General features: G+C 42.4%; 1 pseudogene; it reads left to right on the plus strand.

Moving 5' to 3' along the window:
- Positions 1-1,380, plus strand: LOC148007032 (sperm motility kinase Y pseudogene; annotated as a pseudogene).
- Positions 1,381-11,883: the final 10,503 nt, after the last annotated feature.

The raw sequence follows: 11,883 nt of genomic DNA on the forward strand, positions 1-11,883 counted from the left end.
ATGCCTACAGAGACTGAGGAGGAGTTACCACCTTCTAGTCCCGATCCCAGTATCTCTCAGGAGGGAACCTTTCATTCCCAATATAAAGTACTGAAGACTATTGGAAAAGGAAGCCATGCCAAGGACCTCCTGGCCCACCACCAGCTCACAGGAACCCCAGTGGCGGTCAAAGTTCTCCGAAAGAACAAGCAGTGGTTCCGGCCAGCCATGACAGAAGCAAACATAATGAGAAAGATCAACCACCCCAACATTGTTTCTCTCTTACAAGTCATTGAAAACAAAACTAGAATATACCTCATAATGGAGCTGGTGGAAGGCCAACAACTCTACCAGTACATCAGAGAGTCAGGGCACATAGAGGAGAATGAGGCCCGGCAAATATTTGAACAGATATTATCAGCAGTGAGCTACTGCCATGGAAAGGGGATTGTTCACCGAGACCTGAAAGTGGACAATATAATGATTGATAAAAACAAAAAGGTCAAAGTCATCGACTTTGGGCTTAGCACCGAAACACAACCTGGACAAATGCTAAACCAGCACTGCGGTGCGTATTCTTTTGGTTCCCTGGAACGCTTCCTTGGACTTCTGTATGACGGGATGAAGAATGATATGTGGACAATAGGAGTGGTCTTGTATTATATGGTAGTGGGAAAGCTCCCATTTGATTCTGTGATCATCCAAGAATTACAAAAACAAGTTGTTGCAGGGGTGTATCCTGCCCCCTGTGGGGTTTCAGAAGACCTGGAGAACCTCCTTAGTCAATTACTAACAGTAAATCCAATGTATAGACCAACAGCCAGCGAGGTGATGAAACACGCCTGGTTCAAAGAACACGGGAAGGGGTTCACAGGTCATTGTGAAGAACTGCTTCCCCTCAGGCCAGACCCTGAAATTTTGGGTGCGATGAAATGCATGGGATTTCAAGCCTCTGTAATAAAATACTCCCTAATAAAAAGAAAATATAATGAGGAAATGGCAACTTATTGCTTCCTACAACAGCAGGCTCTCCCGGGGTATGGCTGCACAGCCCAGGCACAGCAAGTGAGTCCCAATGCAGCCCCATTTCCTAGCCTTGACCCTGCTGCTGCTTTTAGATTACAAAGAAAGAGGGGTGGAAGCCTGCCAGTCCTAGGCACCTTGCAGGTGTCATTCTCCCAAGGTCACGTATCTCATTATGGCCAGAAGGTTCATCCAAAAGGAGGAAGAAGGTCCACTGTAGCTGGTCGTCTCAGGCCACTACCGATGACACCTACACAGGACCACTATCACAAATGTGCCATGAGTGTCCCATACATTCAAACAACAAGCATCTTCAGTGAGAAGAGTAGCAACAAGGAAATAAAAGAAATAATCTACTCTCCCACAGAGCCCCATTAGAGGATAAGCCCATCTCCAGCAGGGTCGGGCACAGAGGTTTTAAGGGGTGGATCAGGAATATAGCAAATGCCCTGATAAAGCTTTGTTGCTGCTTGCCAAGGAGAAAGAAACCTCGCCTGGGGCAGAACAGAATCTCACCCCAGAAATGAGCCACAGGGAGAGTCCAGATAACAAGCAGCAGGCACAGCCCAGGTACCTTCGTGCTTTGTCCTTTCTAGTTTGCTCTATGCTGGTCCTTCCTCTTATCTCTGGTTTCCATTTTCCCCACAATTCTTACCTTGTATCTTCTGTAAGTTCTTTTATGAGGTTTCCCCAACACCAAGCCTTCTCCCTCTTCTTGATTTCTCCTCTTCCCAGCAGGGACTCAATATGAATTCCCCACTCTACAGAGTTTTCTTGTTGACCCATCCCTTCAGATGGACTCCAGCTCCCCCTTAGGCCAATAGCTCCCACAGGGTGAGGACTAGAGATTCATGGGCTCATGGACTCATCCATGGGCTACTGGTTCTAGCACATGTGGTCATCAATCACAAGTGCTGCAGAACAGAGTCTTATGTTTTCAAATGTAACATCCCACTCCAGTAAGCCTTAAAATTAATAACAAGGTTTGTCACTGAATAAGTATCAACAACCTAGTTTGTGGGTTATTGTTGATGGTCAGAATCCTGCATGCATGCATATTGTTTTGCATACTGATTTTTTCATTCCTAAAACCTAGCAATTCATATATATTGTTACACACATATATATATATATGTAACATTTCTAAATGATTTCTTTCAAAAATCTTAACTGAGAAGTAGAAGAGAAGATTTAATAAAATAATAAGGCAATCAAAGCTCCAAATGGTAATCTAAGTATTCTACCGCATAAGATTTTTGCTTAGAATAAATTGACTTTTTTTCTCTCTCAGTGCCATTTGAAATTCTGTCATGTCCTGAGAATAAACAGGAGGTGATTTCAGACACATGGCCAAGGAAAAGGCACAAGCAGAAGCTACAGCACCAACAGGAGAAACAGCAATAGCACCAGCAGCATTAGCAGCAGAAGGAGGAGGAGGAGGAGAAAGATGAGGAAGAGGAGGATTCCCCAACACCAATCTCCTCCCTCCTCTTGATTTCTCCTCTTCCCAGCAGGGACCCAATATGAATGATGAGTTCCCCACTCTACAGAGTTGTCTTGTTGACCCATCCCTTCAGATGGACTCCATCTCCCCCTTAGGCCAATAGCTCCACAGGGTGAGAACTAGAGGGTCATGGGATCATGGACTCTTCCATGGGCTACTAATCCATAGAGAAACGGGCCTGTAATACCAGACACTCAAGACACACAGTAGGTAGGGGGATCAGATCTTCAAGGCTAGCCTGGTCTACATCATGAGTTTAAGATCAGCTTGGACAACTTAGTAACACCCTTTTTCTAGAGGTGAGGAGGGCTAAGGCTACTAACTCAGTGGTAGAGTACTCGTGGGGAAACAGACTGCTGTCCATTGATACCTCTCCTTCCTTGCTCGGAAATACACAATGGTATTAGAAGAGTCAAGGGTTCCTGGCCTAGCATCCACTATTCTATTTGCTATATCATTAAGGGTGCAGTTTTTGGGGTGGAGTTTTTGGTATTTTGGTCAGGGATCAAATCTATGAAATAAAACTTAAGCAGTACTCTCATTGCTGTCAGAGTGGGAGGTGGATGATAAATGCTTGCCCACCTGCATCAGTACAAAGCTGGTTCCTTGGACTCCCTGCAAACACATCACTGCTAACTGTGTGCCTGGTATAGGCTTTTCCAGGACTATCCATAGCTTGAAAACTTTCCCTGCTATGGACCCTTGAGTGGGCATCCTGCCTTTCTCAGTCTCAGAATGGAGGAAAGATCCCCTGCTCACCTCTAGGCTCACAGATCAGGGGCCTCTTCCATCCCATAATGAACAAGACTGGCACAGCTGCACACACCTTGGAAAAAGAATGTATTGGCAACCCTTAACAAAAATGATGGATCTTACTTTCGATTATGGCATTGTATAAAATACGGGTATTTCCTGGTATAATTACACATGTCATTGATTGTGTGTGTGCGTATGTTTTTTGAGGTTGGAGGGGGATAATTCATTTCTCTAAGCCCCTTCTTCAATGCTGGGTGATAAACATTGACTCTCATATAGATTTTAATAATTATACATTTATTTATATATTTTTAAGATTCGTTTATTTTTCCAACTTTTGTAGCTCTTTCTGTGTGTGTGTGTGTGTGAGTGTGTGTGTGTGTGTGTGTGTGTGTAATTAGATATAATACTCAGGGTCAGTATTCCTACCCTTGAGCTACCTTATAACTTTTTATGTTTTAAACAGCTTTATTATGATATCTTTGATATATAAAGCTGATATGTGCTAGAGGTGAGCATCTTGATGTTCTTAAAGACATGTTCTTCCTCAGATACAGAACGAGAGCTGGCTAAAATCCTTTCTACTCCTGCAGATTAACCTTGTCATGCACTGAAGCAATGGGGCACATACTAAGCATACTCCCTGAGATTCTTCCTAGGTTGGTAGCACTGGCTCCATCCCAGGCACAGCTGGCGTGGGCAGCTGTAAGGTTGAGGACCTGCACTCAGGACACTGGGCTCCAGGAGCACCTCACCTGCTGGTCATCCTGTGTACCTCTGAATGTCACTCCTGGGTTCTCACTGCCTGGCACTTAACCATAGACACCACTGTAGAACTGTCTAAGGCCAGAAGGGCAAAAACATTGTTGTTATAAATTTCTACTATGGAAACATCAAATGTTGTGCTTCTTGAACAGTTTTATGAAATGAACCTGGGAGAAACGCAAGAAATATGGCCTGAAGTCTCTTCTGGAACTGCCACTCCAGCATAAGCGTCCACAGGCAGTCAGTCTCCTCTGCACTACCGTCCCCCTTGTTTTGCAACTCATGGATCTCCTTGCTTAGCATATCCACAAGGTGCATTTGCTGTTGCTTCTCCAGCTTCTTCCTGACATCTTATTTTTATGGGTCTGGAGACAAACTCCCCAGAGGACAACTCCTCTTTACTGATAGGTATGAACTGCAGATCCCTGTGCTCAATAGTGGGGGGCTGCTGCGGGGACTACAACAGCAGAATGACTGTTTCTTGGGGCCTCTGCAGTGTGGAAGGTTTTCCTGGTTTGGTCGGTGTGGTCAAAGATGAGAAGGAAGCAAGTTCAGGGAATGAGAGTGCATCTGTCGCCCTTTCCTCTCCTGCTCCCTGTGCTTCCTCTCTGCTTCCTTGTCCAGACAGGCCTTCTATATCTCAGACCACCACTGCTGCTCCTCACTCTTTTTTCCCAGCCACCTGTGCAGACTGGGATTTTGCCTTGTTTGCAGAAGGAGGGGGGAGTGGCAAATCCACTGAAATGCCACCAATATCTGGTGTAGTGGACCTGTGGTAGAGGAGGTGGTGGAGGGAGGTCAGTTCATATGGGCTGGGAGACATTGACAGTGGTGGGCAACACCTCTGCTGGGGGTTCCCAATTGCCAGGACCACTCTTGGTCAGAGTGGAAGCAGGGGCAACTGACTTGGAGGAAGGGTTCAGGTGCTCCTGGCTGCATGTGCTAGATTCCACTGAGGACCTCTGGATCCACATATCACTGTCACACTAGAGACCCTTGCCAGCCTCTACTCAATGGAGCTCAAGTAGGTAAAACTTCCTGAAGCTCTTCCTTGGAAGGGGTAAGAGGCTGAGAAAAGAAAAGAGGAAGCTATACTACTTCAGGGACTCACCAGAGATATTAGCAAAATTTCATGCATGTTTCTTCCTCACAGAAGAGGTAACAAAAACTGGGGAATGGTTATATAACCAGACCTGACACTGCTTTATGGCTCACTGGCCAAGTAGCCAGCTGTTCCTGTGTCTACAAAGGAATAAAAAGATTTTTTCTATACACTGATGCATGCTGTTTGTGGCATTGTCACTCCTGAAATTTAGCTCCTAACTTCAGGTCTAGGTAGAGGGGTCTGTTCTTGTGAAATGTAAAGAAGTAAACAATCAGATGCTTAAAACTGCATAAAAGGCATACTTTTTCCTCAGGTATCTGTTTTACAATCTTTTAAAAAGCATTCATGGGAGTTGACACCCTGATACAAGCTTTGCCATTTCAGGAAAAGTGTGATGGAGGGAAGATTTGTACAGTGGGTTACTGGGAAGACAGGATTGTAAAGGAAATAAATAAATGGTTTTCTAAAAAGCATGTATTTTAAATGCCGTGCTAAAAACTATAATTTTGACACTATGCTTTCAATAAAAAACATTTCACATTTTCTTATTTACTCATTTAAACTAATTCTCATTTTCCCAGATTCATTAATTTAGTATTAATTTACTTGAGTAGCGTAATAAAAATAAAACTGAAAAAATAAAAAGTAAAAATAAAAGCTGAGTCAGGGTCAGAAGAGGATTCACAATACTGCACCTAACAGACTGTGAATATATCTAGTAAACCGTACCATCAGATCTGATCTGTATCATGATCCAGAAGTATTTCTCAGCATCATGAACTCAGTCTCAACTAACTTCTTCCTTGAAAAGCTGAGCAAGAGCTGTGGTAGGAGCTACTACGTGGGACTTTTAGGGTCTCACTTTATAAAAATAATTTATGTGTATGAGTGTTTGCCCAGCATGTGTGCACATGAATGCTTGACTGGTGTCCAAAGAACTTAGAAGAAGGTTTAAATCCCCTGAAATTAGAGGTTTAGGCAGTTGTGAGCTAACACTGGTGTTGTAAAATACTGAACCATCTTTCCAGCCCCAGATTTTGATAACTTTTAGGAGGAGCCATATCTCAATACAGGATTACTATATGTTGGCTAACCTGGCTTGAGTCACTAGCTCTTACCTCTCTGCACCATGGAGGACAATGGCTGGGTAAGAAAGGTGGACAGGCAGTGAGAGAGGATGCCTTGATTTGCAACTTCCAGTGTAACCATGGAACTGGTTGTAGTCATGAGTTCTGCTGCCCTAGGAAGAAAATATAAAGAAACAGCGCTCACTGTCATAGAGGAGTCTATGTTCAGAATACTTGTGCTTAGGTTCCTCAGCCTGGTTGCTGTTTGGGGAAATAAACCAGACTTTCAGAAGATTATGTCCTGTCCACATCACTTATGATAATTAATTATAAAACAGGTAAATATATTCTATTCTATAACATTAACATTAAGATATTTAAAGATTTTACAAGCTCTAAGTATATGTGTACATATTTATATAATTATTTAATAAAATGTTCTATACTAATATACATTCTTATGAGTGAACCCAAAATGAGATTCATGTGCTCTAAGAAATAGGGTTATAGTGAAGGTAAGCTTTTACCTTCACAAAGAGCTTTTACATCACTTCTTTTTGAATTCAAATTTCAAAATTAAATGCAAACTATCACTTCAGTACACTAAAACTAACCAATTAGTTGACGCGTTTAAGTCACCAATTAGTCATACCTTTCCTGAGAAAGTCCAACCAGACTAAATTCATCCACAATGAGGAGTTGGTCATGGGCACCTAGTTGTCCAACCTGAGCCACCAGAAGGGTGGAGGGAGAAAAGAAAAAAGGCAGCGTCACTGGTTGCTGCCGCTGCGGAGAGCTCATAGGCAGCACCGCAGGAGCAAACTTGAGTTTCAGACCACAGGTAAGACCAACTTTTCTGCTGCAAAAGACCTGCCTGGTGAACTCAGGACACACAGAGGCAAAAATCCTCTAGGACCGGGCACTTCCGGGGTTTACCGAGAGTCCCAAACCCGCGGATCCCGAAACGCAGCAGCTCTCTGCTCCCAAACCCCATGGGAGAGAGACCTCACTGCCTGGTCAGGTTGGCACTCCTGAGGCTGCAGAGCAGAGGAGACCACCAACACTGCCCACCCCAGCCCACATCCCTGGCCCAATAGGTAACTGTTTAATGCCTCTGTGTTCCCGCAGATGAGGGCCCAGGTTCAGCAGGACCGCTGCGTCTGAGACACCACCAGAACCTGAAGGGACAGACCGGATAAACAGTTCTCTGCACCCAAATCCCGTGGGAGGAAGAGCTAAACCTTCAGAGAGGCAGACACGCCTGGGAAACCAGAAGAGACTGCACTCTGCACATATCTCTGATGCCAGAGGAAAACACCAAACTCCATCTGGAACCCTGGTGCACGGAAGCTCCCGGAAAGGGCAGCGCAGATCTTCCTGGTTGCTGCCGCCGCAGAGAGCTCATAAGCAACACCCCACGAGCAAACTTGAGCCCCAGGACCACAGGTAAGACCAACTTTTCTGCTGCAAGTGACCTGCCTGGTGAACTCCAGACACAGGCCCACAGGAACAGCTGAAGACCTATAGATAGGAAAAACTACACGCCCGAAGGCAGAACACTCTGTCCCCATAACTGGCTGAAAGAAAACAGGAAAACAGGTCTACAGCACTCCTGACACACAGGCTTATAGGACAGTCTAGCCACTGTCAGAAATAGCAGAACAAAGTAACACTAGAGATAAACTGATGGCGAGAGGCAAGCACAGGAACCCGAGCAACAGAAACCAAGACTACATGGCACCATCGGAGCCCAATTCTCCCATCAAAACAAACATGGAATATCCAAACACACCAGAAAAGCAAGATCTAGTTTCAAAATCATATTTGATCATGATGCTGGAGGACTTCAAGAAAGACGTGAAGAACTCCCTTAGAGAAATACAGGAAAACATTAATAAACAAGTAGAAGCCTACAGAGAGGAATCGCAAAAATCCCTGAAAGAATTCCAGGAAAACATAAATAAACAAGTAGAAGCCCATAGAGAGGCGTCACAAAAATCCCTGAAAGAATTCCAGGAAAACACAATCAAACAGTTGAAGGAATTAAAAATGGAAATAGAAGCAATCAAGAAACAACACATGGAAACAACCCTGGATATAGAAAACCAAAAGAAGAGACAAGGAGCTGTAGATACGAGCTTCACCAACAGAATACAAGAGATGGAAGAGAGAATCTCAGGAGCAGAAGATTCCATAGAAATCATTGACTCAACTGTCAAAGATAATGTAAAGCGGAAAAAGCTACTGGTCCAAAACATACAGGAAATCCAGGACTCAATGAGAAGATCAAACCTAAGGACAATAGGTATAGAAGAGAGTGAAGACTCCCAGGACAAAGGACCAGTAAATATCTTCAAAAAATCATAGAAGAAAACTTCCCTAACCTAAACAAAGAGATACCCATAGGCATACAAGAAGCCTACAGAACTCCAAATGGATTGGACCAGAAAAGAAACACCTCCTGTCACATAATAGTCAAAACACCAAACACACAAAATAAAGAAAGAATATTAAAAGCAGTAAGGGAAAAAGGTCAAGTAACATATAAAGGCAGACCTATCAGAATCACACCAGACTTTTCACCAGAAACTATGAAAGCCAGAAGATCCTGGACAGATGTCATACAGACCCTAAGAGAACACAAATGTCAGCCCAGGTTACTGTATCCTGCAAAACTCCCACTTAACATAGATGGAGAAACCAAGATATTCCAGGACAAAAACAAATTTACACAATATCTTTCTACAAATCCAGCACTACAAAGGATAATAAATCGTAAAGCCCAACATAAGGAGGCAAGCTGTACCCTAGAAGAAGCAAGAAACTAATCGTCTTGGCAACAAAACAAAGAGAAGAAAAGCACAAAAACATAACCTCATATCCAAATATGAATATAACAGGAAGCAATAATCACTATTCATTAATATCTCTCAACATCAGTGGCCTCAACTCCCCAATAAAAAGGCATAGATTAACAAACTGGATACGCAACGAGGACCCTGCATTCTGCTGCCTACAGGAAACACACCTCAGAGACAAAGACAGACACTACCTCAGAGTGAAAGGCTGGAAAACAACTTTCCAAGCAAATGGTCGGAAGAAGCAAGCTTGCGTAGCCATTCAAATATCACATACAATCAATTTCCAACTAAAAGTCATCAAAAAAGATAAGGAAGGACACTTCATATTCATCAAAGGAAAAATCCACCAAGATGAACTCTCAATCCTAAATATCTGGGCCCCAAATACAAGGGCACCTACATACGTAAAAGAAACCTTACTAAAGCTCAAAACACACATTGCACCTCACACAATAATAGGAGATTTCAACACCCCCACTCTCATCAATGGACAGATCATGGAAACAGAAATTAAACAGAGACGTAGACAGACTAAGAGAAGTCATGAGCCAAATGGACTAAACAGATATTTATAGAACATTCTATCCTAAAGCAAAAGGATATACCTTCTTCTCAGCTCCTCATGGCACTTCCTCCAAAACTGACCATATAATTGGCAGGAAATAATCAAGCTCAGAGCTGAAATCAACCAAATAGAAACAAAAAGGACCATAGAAAGAATCAACAGAACCAAACGTTGGTTCTTTGAGAAAATCAGCAAGATAGATAAACCCTTAGCCAGACTAACGAGAGGACAAAGAGAGTGTGTCCATATTAAGAAAATCAGAAATGAAAAGGGAGACATAACTATAGATTCAGAGGAAATTCTAAAAATCATCAGATGTTATTATAAAAGCCTATATTCAACAAAACTTGAAAATCTGCAGGAAATGGACAATTTCCTAGACAGATACCAGGTACCGAAGTTAAATCAGGAACAGATAAACCAGTTAAACAACCCCATAACGCCTAAGGAAATAGAAGCAGTCATTAAAGGTCTCCCAACCAAAAAGAGCCCAGGTCCAGACGGGTTTAGTGCAGAATTCTATCAGACCTTCATAGAAGACCTCATACCAATATTATCCAAACTATTCCACAAAATTGAAACAGATGGATCACTACCGAATTCCTTCTATGAAGCCACAATTACTCTTATACCTAAACCAGACAAAGTCCCAACAAAGAAAGAGAACTTCAGACCAATTTCCCTTATGAATATCGACGCAAAAATACTCAATAAAATTCTGTCAAACCGAATCCAAGAGCACATTAAAACAATCATCCACCATGATCAAGTAGGCTTCATCCCAGGCATGCAGGGATGGTTTAATATACGGAAAACCATCAACGTGATCCATTATATAAACAAACTGAAAGAACAAAACCACATGATCATTTCATTAGATGCTGAGAAAGCATTTGACAAAATTCAACACCCTTCATGATAAAAGTCCTGGAAAGAATAGGAATTCAAGGCCCATACCTAAGCATAGTAAAAGCCATATACAGCAAACCAGTTGCTAACATTAAACTAAATGGAGAGAAACTTGAAGCAATCCCACTAAAATCAGGGACTAGACAAGGCTGCCCACTCTCTCCCTACTTATTCAATATAGTTCTTGAAGTTCTAGCCAGAGCAATCAGACAACAAGAGGAGGTCAAGGGGATACAGGTAGGAAAAGAAGAAGTCAAAATATCACTATTAGCAGATGATATGATAGTATATTTAAGTGATCCCAAAAGTTCCACCAGAGAACTACTAAAGCTGATAAACAACTTCAGCAAAGTGGCTGGGTATAAAATTAACTCAAATAAATCAGTAGCCTTCCTCTACACAAAAGAGAAACAAGCCGAGAAAGAAATTAGGGAAACACCACCCTTCATAATAGACCCAAATACCAAAGTACCTCGGTGTGACTTTAACCAAGCAAGTAAAAGATTTGTGCAATAAGAACTTCAAGACTCTGAAGAAAGAAATTGAAGAAGACCACAGAAGATGGAAAGATCTCCCATGCTCATGGATTGGCAGGATTAATATAGTAAAAATTGCCATTTTACCAAAAGCAATCTACAGATTCAATGCAATCCCCATCAAAATACCAATACAATTCTTCAAAGAGTTAGACAGAACAATTTTCAAATTCATCTGGAATAACAAAAAACCCAGGATAGCTAAAACTATCCTCAACAATAAAAGGACTTCAGGGGGAATCACTATCCCTGAACTCAAGCAGTATTACAGAGCAATAGTGATAAAAACTGCATGGTATTGGTACAGAGACAGACAGATACACCAATGGAACAGATTTGAAGACCCAGAAATGAACCCACACACCTATGGTCACTTGATTTTTGACAAGGGAGCCAAAACCATCAAATGGAAAAAAGATAGCATTTCCAGCAAATGCTGCTGGTTCAACTGGAGGTCAACATGTAGAAGAATGCAGATCGATCCATGCTTATCACCCTGTACAAAGCTTAAGTCCAAGTGGATCAAGGACCTCCATATCAAACCAGATACACTCAAACCAATAGAAGAAAAACTAGGGAAGCATCTGGAACACATGGGCACTGGAAAAAATTTCCTGAACAAAACACCAATGGCTTATGCTCTAAGATCAAGAATCGACAAATGGGATCTCATAAAACTGCAAAGCTTCTGTAAGGCAAAGGACACTGTGGTTAGGACAAAACGGCAACCAACAGATTGGGAAAAGATCTTTACCAATCCTACAACAGATAGTGGCCTTATATCCAAAATATACAAAGAACTCAAGAAATTAG

This window comes from Rattus norvegicus, chromosome 1 (genome assembly GCF_021556685.1).
Source record: "Rattus norvegicus strain SHRSP/BbbUtx chromosome 1, alternate assembly SHRSP_T2T, whole genome shotgun sequence".
NCBI classification, from domain to species: Eukaryota; Metazoa; Chordata; class Mammalia; order Rodentia; family Muridae; genus Rattus; species Rattus norvegicus.